The 21,270-nt window shown below is 39.5% G+C and overlaps 1 protein-coding gene and 1 pseudogene across 2 annotated transcripts in view; one reads left to right on the top strand and one right to left on the bottom strand.

The window, feature by feature from the left end:
- The window catches only part of LOC145479904 (uncharacterized), a 148,882-nt gene that overhangs the window by 60,131 nt on the left and 67,481 nt on the right, over positions 1 to 21,270 (bottom strand). The window lies entirely within an intron of this gene.
- LOC145479945 (uncharacterized) lies at positions 597 to 19,398 on the top strand (annotated as a pseudogene). The gene is made up of 8 exons (XR_014048482.1): positions 597 to 908; positions 8,014 to 8,310; positions 9,030 to 9,401; positions 10,109 to 10,494; positions 11,393 to 12,641; positions 12,957 to 13,018; positions 15,845 to 16,255; positions 16,741 to 19,398. The product of XR_014048482.1 is annotated as an uncharacterized LOC145479945 (transcript).

Here is a 21,270-nt window from a genome sequence, read left to right as displayed (position 1 = left end):
GTGGCACACTATCAAGTCTGTGTTCCCTCCCTTATCGCTTCGGCCCTTTTGGACGACATTCTTTCAGACCTTTCATACGACAGCCGGATTCGGATATGGTCTGATGCACTGCTAAAAATCATCGGTCGACAAAATGGACAAACATAACACTGCAGCTCATAGTCCTTGCGCAAAGTTTAACTATTTCAATTTACTTATTCCTATTGTGTAACAATTGTTTGGACCTATAGTACCATGAAGATCCACCAAGATCAAAGTAATAAGAAAAGGACGAAAAAGACCAGAAAATGGTGTGGCGTCTGCCACGAATTATTTATCTTCTTTAAGACTCTATTTACTATTTACTTTGAATGAATGATATCTTTCTAGTTCAAAAAACGTTCACTTATCACGGAAATCTAACTGGTAAATCACGTATCACGGGCTTGTAAAATAGCAAATCACGCATCACGTTATGGTGTCCTGTCTCGCGTCACACGGCTAATTTGGTCTCAATCACGCATCACGCCACTAATTTTGCGGCGATCACGCGTCACGCAAAAACCCTTTGCCACCCTCAATAAATGTTTGCATACGTGAGGTTATTCCGCCTGACTGAACATCGTTGATTGGTCGTATTTTGTTTCACTTTGTTGTCTGTGAGTACGCGGAATTTAGTGACCGAATTATCATTCAACGTTACATTTGATCGTCGTTATACTGTTTGATCCAGAGGGAGCGCAACTTCATTGGAGCCGAAATGAACCCCTTTACCTCAACTGTGCTATTCGTTGCTGTAATAGCAGCGTCAATCCGGCCACGCGAAGCCTTTGAAAAGCAATTTCTTGACCCAAAGGTTCGAGTAGCAACAGACAGAGGAAAGAGTGCAGATTTTCAGACGTCTGGGGAAGTGTTTACTCAGGAAAGAGGTGAGCGGAAATGATTTCCAAAATAGGTCTTGCTGTCGAAGGTGTTGAGACGGATCTTGATACATCTGTGTGTTGCAATCCAAAATATATTAAAATGGCGTAATTTGTTATGTCGGAAATGTATGAGGAAGCTGGAAATAATCATGGAAAGGAAAAGGATTGCGACCTTCAATAGTTGCAATTGGCGATGAAGGTTTTTATTGACTTCTTAACAATATATTTGCTCCTAGATTTTTAAACTGCCTTGTGGTTGTTTACGATGCATGCTCACGAGTGTTCAATATCTGTGCATGTCTAACAAAGCGTGACCGTAAAATTCTTTTAAAAACCAGAGAGCCCACTATCCTGTACAAAAGGAAACAAAATTCCTTGTTGTGTACGGGTGGTTGCGACGACGGAGAGTGGAGGCGGGGGGGGGGGGGGTAAGGCTAGTTTTGGTCGAATACAACCTGTCTTTAGGGTGGGGACTGAAGCACCCACCTGTCGGGTTTTATCTTTGGTTCCCTTTGGAGAAGCATAAAATATGCACCAATAGTAAAAATATTTTGAACAACTGTGACTGAAAATAAATGTACGGAAGCCCCAAAGGGACATCTACTTATGAAAAATGGGAGTTCGTTTTTCGAGATGAAGAATTTGCTTTTTCGAAAATGGGAGTTTGTTTTTCGAAAATGCGAGTTTGTTTTACGAAAATGCGAGTTTGTTTTACGAAAATGGGAGTTTGTTTTTTTCGAAAATGGGAGTTTGTTTTTTCGAAAATGGGAGTTTGTTTTTCGGAAATGAGAGTTTGTTTTACAAAAATGAGAGTTAGTTTTTTTAAAAATGGGAGTTTGTTTTTGGGAAATGAGAGTTTGTTTTACAAAAATGAGAGTTAGTTTTTTTTAAAAATGGGAGTTTGTTTTACGAAAATGGGAGTTTGTTTTGCGAAAATGGGGGTTTGTTTTTCGAAAATGGGAGTTTGTTTTTCGAAAATGGGAGTTTGTTTTTCGAAAATGAGAGTTTGTTTTTCGAAAATGAGAGTTTGTTTTGCGAAAATACGAGTTTGTTTTTCGAAAATGGGAGTTTGTTTTTCGAAAATGGGAGTTTGTTTTCTCGAAAATGGGAGGGTTTTTTTGATGATGAAAATGATTGACAGGCCAAACACGACTCCTATTGGTCAAGATAGAGCTAGCCAATGGCGTAATGTAACGTTTTCAATCCTTATTTGTTTGAAGTTCGACCTCGTTGTTTTGTGTGTCTTTGACGGCATTTCAGTGTAAAATAGGGTTGACTAGCCTTCACGACTTCTACGGTTCGTGATATTTGTACATTTGCCGTTCTCTGTTCGGTCACTCGACCCGGATTTGTTTTGGTCGCTTCCCTCGTGTTTATGAAGGGCACTTCATGTTGTGTTATAAGGAGGAATTTTAAGTAGAGTTGAGCCGTTAGATCGTGCTATGGCAAATTTTTATAGGTCATAGGTCTGCATGATTTCCGCTGTTATCTGCATGTCACTTCGTCGAGTGTGACACCTCTGTAATTTGCCATGTGTTTATACATTGTTTTGGCTCATTTCTATTGCAAGCTATGTTTTTAAATCTCCAAGTATTTTCTTTTAAGGACCAAAATACGAAATTTACCGTGAACATGTTGCTTACTTGCAATCTATATTGTGACGCCTGGCCCGGCTGCGATTAAAACTGTTTGCAAGTACAGTAGTCAGTAGAGATTGTTATCATGGATATCATATTTGCCCTCGTACGTTTTTCTTCGGAGACGCCGTAGCTTTACTTCAAGAAAGCTATACGTTTATCTTGAGACATTTTAATGTTTTTTGCAGCTATCTGATCGAGCTTATGTTTCTCAAGCTCGATGTATATGTCTAATCCTCCTTTGGTCGTTCTGGCACCACATGATTCAAATGTAGCTGTTTACGCGCAAACAAATCAGGATCGACTCCCATTTTCGTAAAACAAGCTCCCATTTTCGAAAAAACAAACTCACATTTTCGTAAACCAAACTCCCATTTTCGTAAAACAAACTCCCATTTTCGAAAAACGAACTCCCATTTTCGTAAAACAAGGCTCCCATTTTCGAAATACAAACTCCCGTTTTCGAAAAACAAACTCCCATTTTCGAAATACAAACTCCCGTTTTCGAAAAGCAAACTCCCATTTTCGAAAAACAAACTCCCATTTTCGAAAAACAAACTCCCATTTTCGTAAAACAAACTCCCATTTTTGTAAAGCAAATTCCCATTTTCGAAAAAACGAACTCCCATTTTCGAAAAACAAACTTCCATTTTCGTAAAACAAACTCCCATTTTCGAAAACCAAACTCCCATTTTCGAAAACCAAACTCCCACTTTCGAAAACCAAACTCCCATTTTCGAAAACCAAACTCCCATTTTAGTAAAACTAACTCCCATTTTCGAAAAACAAACTCCCATTTTCGAAAAGCAGACTCCCATTTACCAAAAAAAATACCATTTTTAAGAAGTGGATGTCCCTTTGGGGCTTCCGTATAAATGTAATCACTGTTACAAGTATCTTTACCTATCCAGACCGGCCAGGAGGATGGGGTGGGGGGATTCAGCCGCCAAACCTGATTTTATACACAGTAGTAGGTCAGGCTGTTGTAACCAAGCAAGCAAATTTAATATCAAAATTACGAGACGGCAACTTACGACATGTAGCCTACACACACAAGTGAAGTATCCTGTGCTCGCCTTCCCTTAGCATAAGTAATTACATTTTGACAGCTACGCAATATTGACCGTGCATTGAAACTGGTATTACCGTAGCAACCATCGGTTTTGATTACATTTTGGTCAAGTTAGGTGCCCTTCTGGGGTTTGACAAAATCTGTTTGGAGATATTTATTTATTTTTTATTTATTTATTTATGGATTCGTACAAGTACAGGTGCTTAACAATAGGACACAAGTCCCCTACTTGGTTAATACACCCACACTCACCCCCCGAAAAAATATCCCGAAAAAACCCTTCCCTAACCCGACTAAACTACAAATCAAAATATCAAATAATCTAAATAACACAAATACAATCTAAAATATACTAATCAACTTAACAAGTACAGACAAAGAAAATATTCACACGGCGACACTTAGGACAAATTGAATTTAAAAGAAAGAAAATTGTCACCATCAAAAACATTTAAAAGTCTAGTAAAATAATTATTACCTAGTTAAATAACTATTATTCCAATAATATTTGCCTTGTGCTGTAACATTATAGAAAACGTGCTAGTTAGTTACCTGCCCTCCAATTTTGACTGTGATCTCGGAATTCTGGACGGGGTCGGAATCGTTGATAGGTATATATAGTTGTAATGGGATACCTCAGCGAGTTACCTGATAGGCAACCACAGCTTGTAAATTAATTTTACTTGCATCACTTCGAACGCACTTTCTGAGTTTTTATTATTACTAGTATAGCAAATTTAAATGGTGCATACTAACTACTTAATAACCGAGAGTGAGGTCGTTACGGGAAAATCTCAAACTGAGGTCTTGCCGTATTGACCGAGCGATAGCGAGGTCAATACGGTAAGCCGAGGTTTGAGATTTTCCCGTAACGACCTCACTCTCGGTTATTAAGTTGTTTATTATATGGCTCACGAATTAAAGAAAAAAAAATTATTCGAGCGGAAGTTGTCAATTTACATCCGGCGATATGCGCGTTTACCGATTCATTCATCGTCTCAAACCCAGGGCAAAACTACACAGTCAATGAACTTTACCACTTTATTTCTTTACGAGAAAAATGATTTTCACAGCCCTCAAAAAGGTATTTTAGTATCGTGGTGCCACAACTTGATGAGGGAGTTTTTCCAACTTTTGTGGCGAAACGTCAACGCATATAGAACTGAGACAGAAAGTGCTACAAAATAGTCCAAACCAACGGCGGGGTCTTTCGGTGAAAGAAAATACGAACGCTTCAGAATGCACTGCTCCGAATAACTCGATCTTCGCATTCGCTTTCGACAACATATCTTGGCCTTCTTCATTCTGGGACTTATGAATGAACTTTTGAAGCCTTGTGAGCGTCTAAAACTTCCTGCAGGTATCAGAAACACTGCTACCGACAGAAACCGCCCGATTGTTTACATCTGATGATCCTGGAAGCTGATTTACACTTGCTTGTGTTAAAGCGAGGGAATCTATTTGATGAGAACTGAAACGGAGCTCAATATTTCGGTAATTGTTGTGACTAAGATGATAACTTATAAGTTTCTTCGTGGTGTTCTGCTCAGTATACGTGACACATCTGCCGATGGTGTTTTTCACTTAGCGATTTTAGCTTTACTCAACACTCGGCAAACCTTGATTGTTTTTCACTAGTACCCGCCAAGGTTACCGGTAAGTCAAAAAGGACTTCTATACATATTTTATTAAGGAAAAATCCCTAAACTTTGAGCTACTCGGAATTAAATTTACTTTTCTTACTGTTTTTAATCGGCTTTCATCGCTTCAATGCGCTTGAATTTTCCGAGAAGGGCTCTTCCTAATTTGCATAATCCGTAATCGGCCCGTGGGCATTACGGCTGCATAATGACCGCTCAGATCTCGCTCTTAGCCAATCAGAGCGCGCGTTATATCGGCCACAAGCCAAAGCCATATAATAAGTGGGGTTAATCCGCCTGACTTTGTTTGTCTGCGAATGCGCGGAATTTAGAGGTTTAGTCCCGTGACCGAATTATCATTCCACGTTATATTTGATCGTTGCTATAGTTTGATCTGGATCAAATCGGGAGGAGTGGAACCCCAATGAACCGAAATGAATTCCTTTACGTCAGTGGTGCTATTCGTTACTGTAATAGCAGCCCTAATCCTGCTACGCGAAGCTTTTGAAAAGCAATTTCTTGACCCAAAGGTTCGAGTAGCAACAGATAGAGGAATAAGGGCGGATTTCCGGACGTTTGGGGAGGTGTTTGCTCAGGAAAAATGATTTCCAAAATAGGTCTTGCTGTCGAAGGCACTTAGATATTAGGAATTAAGGCGCAAAGGTGTTGAGACGGATTGTGATACTTTTTTTTGAGGGGTGTCCAAATCCGCCGATCGGTGCCCTTTTTTGCCAAATCCGTCGATCCGCCGATATTTTTTGTTCAAATCCGAAACCATAACCACATCCGGAAACAGATGTGTAAAAGTTCAAAGGTAAACTAGTAAATGTGATTGCCATTGTTAATTTTACGCAAATAGTAAAGAAGGCAACATGCTTGATGACAATAACACAGTACAATTCCAGTAACAGTCTCACACCTGATTTTAAAATGAGCTTCGTTCGCAAAAAAGAAATAATTTGGATGAACTCACTAAGGTACCGACCAAGGCTGAAGAAAGATCTATGATGCAAATTTCGTTTAGGACCCAAGATCTGAACATCAAGACAGGCACAATCCGGAATCCGCGCCAAAATTCAAAGCCGATCCACGATCCACTGTGTTTTCAAAATCCGCGAATCTGCTCGATTTGCCGCAAAAATTCACAATTTGTGCGCTTTTTAAGGCCAAATCCGTCGATCCGAAGACCTACTCACCCCCCTCTGGAAAAGAAAAGAAAAGAAAAGAAAAGAAATGAGACCTTCAATAGTTGGCGATGAAGTTTTTCATCGAGTTTTCAACAATATGTTTGCTTCTAGATTTAACTGCCTTCTGGTTGTTTACAATGCTGACGAGTGTTCAATGTCTGTTAGATTTAGCTATGCATGTGTGACAAAGCGTGACTGTAAAATTCTTTAAATGAGAAAACCAGAGAGCCCACTATCCTGTACCGTTTATTATTGAGTTCTTGAAATGAACAGAAAAGCAAAGTCCTTGTTGTGAGGGGATGGTTGCGACGACGGAAGGGGGGGTGGGGGTAGCTTGGGTTGAATGCCACCTTTCTTTAGGGTGGGGACTGAATCACCCACCTGTTGGGTTTTATCTTAGGTTCCCTTGGAGAAGCAAAAGCTATGAACCAACAGTAAAAAGATTTTGAACAATTGTGACTCAAAATAAATGCAATCATTGTGACAAGAATCTTTCCCTATCCAGACCGGCCAGGAGGGTGGGGTCGGGGGATTCAGCCCGTTTGGACTTTGAAGGTTTATGAAGGTAAACGCAACCAAACCTAGTGGCGTTTTTGAAACTTAATCTGCATGAAAACATTTTGGTGTATAGTAGTAGGTCAGCCAACAGTAAAATCAGTTGATGTTACTGTGGCAAAAATCGGTTTTCATTACATTCTGTTCAAGTTCGGTGTGCTTCTAGGGTTTTGGCAAAATCTGATTGGAGATCATGATGTAATTTTCCTTGTGCTGTAACGTTATAGAAAACGTGCTAGTTAGTTACCCTCCAAGTTTGACTGTGATCTCGGAATTCTTGAGGGGTCGACGGAATCGTTAATATAAGTAATTTTTTTAGAAACAGTGATAAAAATATTGTTTTATATTTCTTCCCATTTATAACATTGTGACTGAGTCTTTGTGGTGTTACAGAACCCCATTCGTGTACACCACAAATCACAGGAAGAAACAAAGGTTACACCGTGATTTGTTTTCTAAACCTTTGTGCAGATGATCATTGCTCCCTATGCTCCGGTCAAGATTCCATTATCCACATCTTTGGGGAGTGCCCTGTAACGGTGTCAATCTATAACTGCAACTTGGATTGGTTTAATGATATTAGCAATTTAAATGTTTTTCCTCGACTGAGCAATTCCTTTTTCACCTCATGGGGCCAAAATGTAAATTAACCGTGGGCCAAAAACGCAGACTAGACCTTCTCGCACTATGTACAAAGCAATATTTATATGCATCCAAGACACTTTTAAAGATACCGAACATTAAGGAACTGCAAAGTAAAATTGAAATTCAGTGGAAAATTGAACATTGTTCTGCGACTCCACTAGATTGCATTGATTATGAGCCCTCCTTTCTTTTCTTTTTTGCGTTTTTGTTCCGCTTTTTATGTATCAACCTGGTTTGTAAGTAATGTAAGTCCTATTAATTTGTTGTATAAGTGCTAGATGAGTTTCATGTAATACGTTGAATAAATAGAAATATAAAAAGAAAAAAAAAGAAAAGAAAAAAAAATCCTTTGCGCACCATGTTGTTCTTTCACAGCTGATGAAGCACTTCCTAATGATCCTTACATGAACTACCTACTCTGGCCACACTTCCACTTCAGTGGCACTTTTCGTTCTGATGTATCAACCGTAAATAACGACCCCTCCCGCTACGACACCGAAAACTTTGTCGCGGCAGACCTGTTGCAAGGCCCAGGAAACTGGAACCCAAAAGGCAGCGGCGAATGGAGCGTGACTGGCTCAGTGAGTCATGTGTGCTATGCCAATGGACACTGTGTGGGAGAAGATGAGGGTGATAAGGAATCCGAACCACTCATGGGGGCAAAGATACGAGGTGATATGGACTGTAAAGCCTATTGAGATAAAATGTTTGAAATAAGTATTATTACAACGATATGATTGATTATGATGATAACAATGTTAACATTTTAGTGTCTGCTGTTTGACAGACTCACCGAATTATCTAAGTTATCTTCAAGTTGATTGTATTGAACCATCACGACATTGAGAGAATTAATTAATGGCCTGGGTATCACAACGGAAAGTCCGGATTATATTAGAGACATTTGATTGAATGTCTTAGAGATCTATAGTGCAATTTCCTAAACAAAAGACAAATGGAGGTTGTTATAAAAGAATCCCTATTCTAAAAGCACTCTTACCCATGGGTAGAACGGTTTCAACAACCATTCAAAACATCCGGAAACTGACATTTTTGTATGGGCGACGACGAACTTCTAGTAACATTCTTTTTAGACTAGAAAATAGAAAAGTCAATTTCGTCTTAGCCTGCGTCAATTAATTATAGGCAGGGAAGACGGAAAAGACCAAGCCTACATTTGGAAAGTTGATTTCAAAGTTAAGATGTGTAATGCATTATGGTCCGTAAAGTATTCAATATTGAATAGGGAAACGGAGGAAAAAGAAAGATTACAGCAAAAAATGAAATGTCATTTAAAAAAGACACAAGTTCGTTGATGGCGAAGCCTTTTCAAGTAAATTTTTCGATAATTTTTGGCCTTACTGAAATTCAATTATCATTATAATTTGTAGACGGTGGCAACGGAACGTGGGCAAAGATGGTCGACTTGGACACCGAGGCCCAAACTTTCTCTGAGATTTGGGGCTGGAGGATTCGAATTGGGAACCTGTTTTCGGCTGATTATATGCCAGTCCCCTTTCAGTACATGTGGAAAAAGATGATAAAAAACAGAGGAGGAGATTCTACCCTTGGGGCAGCTTACCAATCAGTTTTGTCAAATATTCGATGGATAGATAATGGAAATGGTTCGCCATTCATCAAACAGCTCCAAAAGGCAATGACCAATTTCAACATAACCAGCGACAAATTATCCATGCGATTTAACGTGGACATGTACCAGGCGAATTATGAGAAAAACAATTTTACTACTGGACGAATTACAGGTAGAGTATTATCCTAAACGTCCGAAAATGTAGCTGCTCGTTTCAATACCCCCACAAGAAAAGAGCCTTAAACTTAAAATTTATGGAAAGATCTTTCTCCGTGCCAGTACCGGGGATACAGAATGGTCTGCCATCTGACATTAGGCGCAGTTCCTCTGTGTTTGTTTCAAAACTGAACTCTTAACTTTTCTTTCCTTCTAGAGAAGCATTTTTATCGCATATATCTTTGCCTCTCCATCTCTTACTGTTTATGATCTTATCCTTTTTAAAATCCTTGATATTTATAATTAATGTTATTTTTATTGACAAGCTTCGTCGATGTTTTTTCATGTGTCTCTCCTCCAAGCGCCTTGAACTCTTGAAACATTCCACGCTTAAAATATACCATCATGTTGTCTCTTTGTCAATAATTGCCACCAATCGACATTCAGATCCTAGCAGTATGCAGGACGTTCGTCACATGGACCTAGTTTAATGGCTTAAACTCCCACGAGTCTCGTGGAGCTCCTGGGTAGAGCATTTAATTAGTATTCAAAAGACCATAGGTTCGACTCCCGTTTGAAGAACTCTTTAAACGGATAACGTAGAAAAATACATCTTTCATTTATTCACCACTGTTAATATGCCATCACACTCCCTCTTATTACGAATACGTTTACATCATTTGTCAAGTACTGTTTGAAGAAATATTTTGGCATTACTTTCAGGTACAATTGGTTTGTTAGGGCGGAAATCCCCACCGTTCTTTACTCATGGCCGCATGATGAAGTCACTGGCGAGTCATCTTCAGGATACGCCTTTTTACGTCGATCAACATCACAGGAAAGTTTTTGTCGACTTTGGCAACAGTTTACCAATATACGAAAATGGAACCATAGCTACCGATATTTTTGAGGGTCTCCTTGTTGCTTTACCTTTAAATGAAAATCCATCGCTGACGTGTTCTGATGATCTGCTCTGGCTTGGTATGGTTTATGACAAGTATCCCCACTGGTACGAAAATTCCGCTGGAATCCAGATCTTCCCGGCCTTAGGATCTCTTACAGATAACGAGATGGAAACATTGAGCAACCATCCCCTGGTTGTTGCTGAGGTACATGATCAGTATGCATCATTTTATTTAATGTACACGTTTTTCATTATTTTCTCAACATCGACGTAAGTAGCAAAAGCGTAATAAATGATTACAAATTATTATCGAACACATTGTAACACTGTCCAAATATAGTCATGGCATGTTGCACTCAATATCTGTCGCACGCACACAACTGATATCTTGCGATATACACAATTTCGTGTTTCGGGGAGCAAAATGGTAGGTTTTCCGGTTATTCTGCAAAACACTCAATAAACTGTACTTTGATATCCATGTGTGTTCAATACTATAACACAATTGTCGCGCAAGTTTACGAAATATCCCCTGATTTTAGCCAAGTATTAGACTCTATTCTGCGCGATTTTGCAGGATAATTGCTAATTATGTTTTCTAAATTATCGATAAATATTTGGAAGGCACCTTTTTGCTCATGTTGTCCACGATTGATTCCAAGTGGAATCTATGGAATAATTGTCAAAATCTGTTAAAGCTAAATGTGAAACGTACTATGAGCGTGTTATGTTGTGATTTAACCATGCGCACCAGCGAAGTAAATTTTTTTATATCTCACGTGTATTTCTCTAATACAAGGCACCTTCAATGGAGGACAAAAATCCTTGGAACAGTTATAGAAAACCTTGCTTTCACATCCTTAACTTATCAAATAATCAGATGTAGCATAATATACACTTCTCTAACCACGTGGATACCGGGAATGGCCCTCCCCTCCCCCGTCCAAACAATGTTGGGATGAAGAAACACTTTCAGGACAGGCTTAAGTGTACAGGGCTGCACAAACTACAACATTGCTTGGGGGTGAGGGGGAAAGGGGAAGAAATTAAGGCATATCGTTTTAATTATACTAAGAGTTTTGTCCCCCATTGTTGGTTTCTAGGCATCCGGAATTTTGCCTGTCCTCAAATGTGAAAGAATACTGCTCGCGGAAGAGAAAGATGGCATTGATATCCACCCATTCAACAAATGGACATTTCGTAAGAATCCTGGTGAAATAGCTCCTGTTCAGCTACTTGCCACAAAGTTTGGAAAGCCTCTTCGTGGAGAGCGCGTCAGAGTAGAACCTTGTAGCTGTGACAGCATATTTTCAGACGAACCTAAGGTTGGCCAACCCCCCTTACCTGATCCACCAGATTTAATCACAGATGAAAACGGAGTTGCATTGCTTGACATTCAAGCTAAAGATCCTAAAAATAACAGGAGTTTCATCGATGGACAGATTTACCCATTTTTCTACTCGGTAGTAAGTCAGGACAAGAGTTGCTCAAGCATGTGTGAAACCAACCCTTTGATGCTACTTAACTCGCTTTTTGTTATTCTTGTATGGGACCAATACACGCTCAAGGGGGTAGAGCCAACTTGGTTGGATGATGTATTTCCCATATTCAAGCAATACGCCAACTTGTATCCGGTCATGACTCAAAACGTTGTAGACTTAGGAAATTATTACGAAGTTGTGGAACGCAAAAAGACTATTAAAATGAGCTTGGAACTGCCTATGTCTCATCCAAATCATATGCCCGTCACACGCGATCTCTCAGCTTCCAAACGACAGGTTATTGTCGAATGGCTGTCCAAAGAAAAGCCACCTATTGGTGAGCCAAAGAACTTTTACTCGGTTGAAAATCTCCGAAAGGACCTGCAGACTGCTTTAGAATTGGAGCATTCAACCATCCCCACGTACTTAACTGCTTTGGCATCTATCAAATACAGCTATAACCTTGAAATCCAAAGGGTGATGAAGGCAATAATTATTCAAGAGATGATGCATATGGCCTTTGTTGCTAACATCCTTAACGCTGTTGGAGGCAAACCATCTCTGTATTCAAAGGACTTCATTCCACATTATCCCTCCCGTCTCCCAGGTGGAGTACAGCCTGGACTTATTGTCCCCATTGAAAAACTCTCGCTTGGTCTTATCAGGAACATTTTTATGAAAATCGAGCAGCCGGAACTGGAGCAAAAACGAATATCAAGTTTCAAACACACATTTTCATTCATGCATCGACACAAAAACACGGGAGAGAAGGAACACTGCCACAAGTTTGAAAAGGGAACACACTGTGTACCTTCAATGCACATGGAGATCATCACGGATCCACTGATTGATGACGACCCATCTTCCTCATGCTTCACTTCATTCTCTAGGGAGCAATTTCTTGAGGGTTAGTATGTAAATCGTTTGTTGCTCTATTTATGCCTCGGTTATGCTCGGCTCAGACCCACTTCATATGTTTAATTTCATCTTTATTGCATGGTATGTAGTCGCGTCGAGCTCTATTCCTCGACTGGAGCTTTTTAAGAATGGACAAATTTTTCAATGTTCATACCAAGAGTAAAATCTGTACGGTTAAGTCGACTATCCACTAAATCAGACTAAATCAGTCTGGCAGTCTAAAAGTTTCCTGAGCTCAGGAAGTAAGGAGTTGAAACTGAAGCAGCAGTATTCTAGGATAAAAATAAAAACGAAAAAATGAAAATAATTACGTTGAAGGCGTTTGTCAAGGTAACTGCAAGATGTCATAGCTGTGAATGAGGTCCTGTACTTGAGAGGTACCCAAAGTGTGCAAAATGGAGTTGCGGTAATGTATTAGCGGAGCTCCTGCACGCCGAAGGCGCGCGAGCGGAGCCCCATACCTTAGAAAATGTGGTAACCCATCGATCTGAAAAATTGTGGTTGTCACGTGACTGTCCGTACGTCCGTCCGTACGAACACAGCGGTCAAACGTCGGACACGTGCAAATGGGTACATATTTTGGCAGCCGCGCGCCAATTTCCCGCGCAAAAATTTGAAGGAAAACATGGGAAACAACCGGTGTCACGCAAAATTTACGAAAAAAAGTTGAAAAGTTCATAGAAATCTGTAAAAGGAAAAGAAAGCAGGTAAAAGGAAAACTTAAGACTTTTCAGACACAAAGTCTACTAAGTTACCGGTATTCTGTTGATTTACCATTTTGTTTTGAGCTTTACCAAAAACGTTTATAAGTCTTGAAAACCCGTGTCATGCTACGAGTCGACGGCGTAGTATATTTTTATTTGTTTTTATTAATCATACGATGCGTGACGCCGGAAACGGGCGACAAACGGTGCGTAAAAGAAGGAAAAATGGGAGAAGAAAAAGACAATTGCAGTGATTCGGCTTTGCTCAGACGAGCTGGAAAAATTTTGGTAAGGACTGTGGGGATTCCTTCCGGATCCTGGAGTTGTCTGAAGCACAGGCAGGAGCGAGATGAATCGAAACGACAAACAATGTTCATGCCCATCGTCATGGGGGCATAGCTGGCCAAAATACCGATTCCAAGCCGCCTGTACCTGGTCTTTGACCAGGTGGGAAAATCTTTTCTAAACTACAAAATTCAAGGAACACGGAAAATACATACCGCGGAAAAGAAGAGACCTGCAACAAGTAGAAGGTAGAACAATTTTTAACTCTTATTTCTGTTAGCTCTCGTTGTACAGGCTAAAACATAAACAAATATATAAATAACGAGGAAAATGTCATTTATAGGATGCCGATGACCCACGAAAAGAACAATGTCATGAAAATATTTTGGCCGCCTTTTAGTTGCTCGATTGCTCGCACATGCGCAGACGTTTGACCGCTGTGTTGTCCGTACGTCCGCACGCCATTACTTTGAAAACTAAGAGAGTAGCACCATTACCATGGCTACATCTTTGATTTTTGGGTATCCAAGCTATTGTTAATTGACAGCTGTCACAACAAGCAATCCGCTGACGAGTATCACGTGACCATATCGCGGGCTTAGGTTTAGAGCTCATCGAGGTTGCATGTATTTTGAAGTTGACCGCTGAGCAGTTACTGGTTTTCCGATTGGATCGTGGGCTCAAGTCAGGTTATTTCTCTGGGGGAGAAGGAGGGAGTACTCGGAAAGGCAGAATTTCGGCGTAAAGTAACCCCTGGCGCGTTCTTGACTTTTCTTCTGACATATTCCTTGCACAATATTTTCTTGGAAATTAAGTCCTTAATATATTGCGTACGTAATTTATATAATCTTGGTTAGGCTTATTGGGTATAGCTTGTTAAAATTTATCTGGAAAAAAATACCAAAACCACACGATGAACTATTAAATGCTCACAACTGATCATTTTCTGAGTTTCTGATCCAGGAAAAAATAATTCTCTTTTTCCTTTATGGTCAGTTATTGCAATCAGGAGCTCCGCTCTCTTCTAAATCTATATATTATTAAATGAACAATTTCACTGTAGTTTGAAAAACTTCTCTATCCAATTGACATGGGTCGAGTGACATCAGACACCTTGCACACAGTTGTTGCACCACATACTATGGTGCGTTCAATGAACATTAATACATAATTGCAAGGTGAATTATTTTGATAAAAGAGAAGACGGAACTCAAATCAGTGTCTTCCGATATGTCATTAATGATAATAGGTTTAAACAAATCCAGACTAATGCGGTACTATTATTCTGGTTTAACGATTTCAAACTAAACCAACTGCAAAGCATTCGTCGGATGGTTTCCCCGCTGAGCAACCTTGGGGACAGCGAGGAAGAAGCAAACCAGCAAAACAGCGAAAAGGTAACTACAACCAAGAGGGAATTCTTGCATGATATTAACAGCGTTAGGTTGTGGGGGATTTTGTGCTCCACGCCCCTTTATCCGCGCTAAGTAGCGCATAGGACCTTCTAGGAGGTTTCCAAGACCAACAGAAACTCTTGGAGACAGGTGGTCAGCCCATCGCCCAGCCTCCACCCAACCCTGAAGTGTGTGTGAGGGCAGATATACCACAGCACCGGAAACTACGTTGCCCACTCTTTTCAATCAGTCTGTAGGTTCTTTTACGTCCTCTTCCAAGCTCTATACAATAGGTTGAAATTAAAACAAAGTACTACTCTCCTTGCACGAAGATGGGAGGAAAATTTCTTCCCAGGAAGGACGAATGCATGCATTACAATTCAGTCACTTAACCACTTGTTCACTTACGTTTGAGTTACATTCTTGGTAGATAAAGCAGTAGTTTAACAAATTCAAACATGAAGAGTGTTCATACTGCCAAAAATTAAATAGAAACTTAAAGAACGAATAACTCGCTAGACATTTACAAAAAAGGCAATTAAAAAAAAACAATAGTTGAAAGTTTATACTTAAAGTGAATGGCTAGAAATTCAACACATGGAAAAAAAAGACAAAAGTTAGAAGTCGAGCATAACACACACAAACTAGGAAATATGGAAATAAAGGGGTGCCGTGTTTAGCAGTTTAGCATGCGAATCAAAATGAAGTACATTTCTTTTTCTGATCAGAAAATCATAGAAACTTCTGTTTGCTTGTTTTTGTGTCTATTTTAGCACGGTCATTTTCCAGGCGACGACATAAAAATTGTCAAGCATCACAACACAATAGGCGGATTTTACAATCACATTTTGAATGCCCTCGGTTATCTCACTGATTGCGGGAGAAACAACAGTATATTCACCGGAGACAGGGGCCGACAGGTTGACTTCAGTGAATGGTCTGTACACGGACATACCATTAAGGTTTATGACTACTTTACAGCCTTGGAAGCCATCCAGGACATCATTGATCAAGGTGAAGGTAGCTCTCCTTGTAACCCCGTTGCCTGGGATTCAGGGAGTGAAAAGTACTTGTCCCATTACTTCCTATTCTACTCCGTTGCTGAGAAGCACGAAATTGAAGTTGTGGAGACGGTGCTGCCAACAGACGACAGTGGTGACAAAACTGTGGTAGATTACACAAAGGTATGATGCTTCTTATGAGTAAGTATATGTTCAAGAAATGACTGTGTTTGTTCCTATTTCACCACATTTTCGCCACAATAGTCAACGAAGTATTTTGTTTTATTTCTCCAAGGAAATGTACATCATGAGCGTACTATGCCTCAGGACGCAATAATCTCTCACTAATTAAGGCAGCTTTAAAATTTTGAAGTATTTTCCTTAAGATGAATCACATCTCAAACAAACTTCATATTTTTTATTCAGTTTAATCGATGGAAAAAAATGCATGAACGTGTATTTAAAATCCGACTTTCTTTTTATTTTCCTAAGCGTAGGCTCAAATTTGTTTGTTTGTTTGTTTGTTTGTTTTTTTCGTTCGTTTATTTGGCTTGCTTTGCTTTTGTAGATTTGTTTTTCTCACACGTAACAGCTTAAATTTTGGCAGGATTTTTTTTTTATTAGTGTTTTTCCATAGCTTTATTAACATCACACTGTCTTCACTTCAGCTGTGCAATGGCACATACTACTTCAATGGTACCCGGATTCCCTTCGATCCTGATGGAGTTTGGCCGATGGTTCCCAATCCCCGAATGCCAAAATACGTAGAGGGCTCCAAGGCCCATAAGCAGGCAGAAAGGTTTAACATGATCTACACCAAACTATTGAAATCACTGGAGAACGTGTTTAATGGCCACCCTGACACATTGAAAGATGCTCTTGGGTTAATGTATTCTGTTGACCTACACTTGAGGAACTTAGTGCGCACGCCTATTGACGACACTGGAGACCCGGATGTAGGGCCAAATGCTGGCCCGACTTTTGATTTTATGCCGTAGAATGCATTTCCCTGCTATCGATCTTAAGTATCTGTCCCCGAAAAGTTAATAATTGAACTAAAAACCACTTCTGATAGCAAAATGTCTCTTGGGCGGAAAATTATGAATTTTTTGCAGAATGTTAGCGTAACAAGAGTTAGTATATTTCCTTGCATGTCCAAGAATTTCGATGACAAGAAGAAGCAATTTGAAGCAATTCACCGAAATTTAATATGTACTTCTCGTTGAATACTAAGTTTCTTGACATAATGATAATTACAATAAATGATGACGATTGTGATGACGACGACGACGACGACGGCGACGACGACGACGACGATGATGTTGTACAGGGTCGTGCATCGCGCGAGTTTTGTTTTATGGGGCTTTTCATTATTTTGCTATGATGACTTCGGTTTGATTTTGTTGTTGTACTGGTAATACATTGCCGGATTAACCTCTCGACTTCTTGAACTTAAACCAAGATCGGCTGCTTACCGAATTATTTGCTTCAGCATATTTCAACTTGATTAATTTAAAGTCGTTTAACATCCCCAGTTAATGCTAAACAGCATTCCAAGTTGACCCTTATTGTGCCTTAACGAACTCGAAGCGTTTTGGTGAATCGAGAACATTAATTAAGGTTCCGAGCAAAAGAGAGACTGCTCGCAGTCTAGGAAATCTCTTGCGTTTATAATGACAACCATTGATGGTGTTGTTCCCCCGATGACAAACTAGACATGACGGCGGACAGGAAATTAAACAGAGTTAAAGCGCACTGTTTTGAAAACGTCTAAAAACAGTTTTTATATAGTGAACATTGTGTTTCTACTGACAGCAGTGAATTGACGGGATTTCAATTAATGATAGCCTTTTATTTGAAATTGGTTTGTCTCTTGTTCGTGTACAAATATTGTTATTTGCGCCCAACACATTGTCATAGGTTTTCGTTTTTCTCAAAGGGAAGTTCTGCGAGTTCGAGCATGAAACTTGGCATGGTATATGTTTAATAATGATCTCTTAAGGCTGTAAAGTAAAATAATCGAAAATTGAGGTACCAGATGCATTTTTATGCTGTTAAACATGACTTATATTTTGCCGTTATTTTTAACACACTTCAGAGGTGTTTTTAAAATGGTTCGGAAAACCACTATATCAACATATCTGAGATTAGTTTAAAACGAAAAATAAATTAGAATGGTTGTTCCACATTTGTGTGAAGTTTGAAGTCAATTGAATTTATTTTAAGACTTAAAAAACACTTCGTTTTCGCACCTTATTTCGGTTATTTCATTACACGAAGAACTGTACTTCGACCTCGCTTTCAAATTTTTGCCAATTTCTAGAAAATAAAAATTCGCTGGAACATTTAAATATGATTTTTAGAATAAGGCCACCTAAGGGTATCTTTGGTCAAAATACGAGCGATTTGCCAAATGGGTCGTTGACTGGCGTCGGATCATGTGAAGCCGGTTCGCAAATGATCTGCATGTCGTGCTGGATCGTGCAGATCACCAGAAAAGATTTGGCGCACTTGGTGAACGTTTTTTTCCCCTTTTTTTCAGCGTAACATCTGCAAAGCCATACATTATTGTATTCCTGTGGACGACCTTGGAATCGCAGATCTGGGCTGCTTCGGTAAGGAGGGTCCTACATAGGCTTTTTCAATTCCGCATTCCGCCACCATTTTCAGCTCAATCCCGAGTCAGAATATATATCTTTGACGTCCACAATGTGTGATTTTCCGTTTTTCATCCCGCATCCCGCGCGTCTTCGCATCCCGTCTGTCAAGATGAACAAATGCCGTTCCCACCGAAATATTTTTACCCCGCATCCCTCCATAAAAAATATTGCCATTCGATATCCTGCCTTAATCTTTACTCTCATTCCGCATCTCGCAAAACCTCTACTGGTCCCTCATTAAATGCGAAACCTTTGTAAATAAGAACAATAAATGCAACAAATAGTATTTTCATGGCACTGATCATATTTACCACTTATGGCTAGATACACGAACTATCGTTTTCTATTCAACCATAAATTACAGAGCTTTAGAAACGGAGCCTCGGAGTGTATCTGTTGACCGAGGTTTTTCTCTTCTCCAGAAATTCGGGAAAATGTTGTTGGCCATTCGGTCCATTCGCAACTGGAATTTTCAGAACTTAAAAGCGGAAGTTTTGGTCGAATTTGAACTCAAACAAAAGAATGATCGGCTTTCACATTCAACTTCCTTATCGTCGGCCAAGATACCACAACTTGCACTTTTTGTTATTAAACCTGTAACAGTTTTTTTCGTCTTCTACAGGGAATATCTCAGTTTGCATGGAATTGATACGTTACATTTATCAGAGATCAGACCAAAAACCAACGATGAATTAGATAGTTTTGATACTATTCTAAAAGACATTTCATTTTGTATGAAAACGTTTCTACTCTGTTTGAGTTCTTCAACTCTGCTGTTATATTACTTTAAGCAGCCAAAGTAACTCGAGGGGTCTTACTTCAAGACTAAGGGCTTACACAAAATGGCCAATTCCCTCCATGAGATAAGCCTGCATGGAATCTTGAATTCATCATCTTGGACTGGATAATTGTCTTCATGAATACAACGACCATGATTCACTCCAGACACGTCTCATATGGGGAATCGCCCATTAACTTTGCAAAGTTTCACATATAAAATTAATCTTTGAATGAAAGCCTAGCATTTGCAAGCTGTTGAGTAGTATATTCATGTGGTACAGTTGTTTATTATACTTTACAAGATGGTTTTAACTCTTAAATTTGCGGAATAAACGGGCCTTTTGTGATTCAAATGAAAGCTATTGAGCATTATTACTTTCATGTCGTACTGTTAGTTGTGCTGTACAAGGTGGTTCTAACGTTTAAGTCTGTGAATGAAATCCTAGTGTGTGACTATTCAAATCGAAAGCTATTGAATTGAGCAATACGTTCATATGGTACTGTTTATCATGTTTTAAAATTGTGCAGGGTGGGTTTGGATCAAATACTAGTGTGAGGCCATTCTGACGAAGACAAATGATCAGTACTTTCATGTGATATTATTTTGTGGTACAAGATGGTTCCAGCTATTAACTTCGGATCAAATACTAGTGTATGAGCATTCAGACGAAAGCTATTGAGCCGCGCTTTTCATGTAGGTCTAACTTTAACATGTGATCCAATAGTGTTAACGGAACGACTAACTCCAACTAATATTAGGAACTTTGAGCGTCGCGCACAAATGACATCACGAACATTTAGCCCCCGGTGTGACTCAGACAAACAAACCATTTCTGCGCTACTTCTATGAAAGCGACGTATGGAACAACGAGCACTTCAGCGCAATACTCAGAAAGTAATTTCACACGCTGATGGCCTCTCTAACTCAAAATGTTAGAGAAAACTCCCAAAATGTACCTTGGAATAATAATAATAATAATAATAATAATAATAATAATAATAAACATTACCTACGGCAGCAGTGTCTGCTTTCTAATATTATTTAAGCTAAGCAAGAACCTAGACCACCTATCCTTCCTTTTTTGCCTGATTTTCTGGTTTAGAATACATCGCGCTCATACAAAACCTTCTACCGGACTGTAATTCTTGTCTTAGTCGTGTGGGGGGTCTCTGGTGATGAAATCTATTTTTAGAAACTGTGTGCGACGCTATTGAGTTTTGTAAAAGCAAAACCAAAAGGCACAAAAAATCCATTGAGCCAATCAAAACTCGAAGTAAAGCGCGAGAAAATGCTTGACAATCATTCGCGATTGGTTTTGCTTTAACTTCTTATTGGATGACAAAGTGGCGTGAGTTTCTTAAGCCAATCGCTTGGCGTAGTAATGAGCACGTAATGATTGGCCCCAAGGGAAACAGTGAGTTTTGTTTCCCCGAGACCCTCAATGTTTTTCGAGGCCAAGCCGAGGGGAGCATTGAGGGTCGAGGGGAAGAACACTCCCGTGGGGCAAGTTATTAAAGATGATTCCCAATCTGTACTGCGCAGTCTCAGCACCCTGATGTTTACGAACATTTATAAGGCTCGCTCGATGGAATGCGAATCGATGTTATTCGTTACGAGCCACATACCTTATCTTAGAGGCTTTTCAAATTCTTTTTGGCAAGATTTCCGTATAACCCCATGCATTAATCATGTATACAGTTCTTTGTTTAACTAAACAATAGCCGAAACAATAGAACTCCTTTGAGACTTATTGGCTT

Source organism: Orbicella franksi, chromosome 2, assembly GCF_964199315.1.
Source record: "Orbicella franksi chromosome 2, jaOrbFran1.1, whole genome shotgun sequence".
In the NCBI taxonomy this organism is placed as follows: Eukaryota; Metazoa; Cnidaria; class Anthozoa; order Scleractinia; family Merulinidae; genus Orbicella; species Orbicella franksi.
The sequence above is the reverse complement of the archived record's forward strand: the minus strand, read 5'-3'. Positions and strand labels throughout refer to the sequence as shown.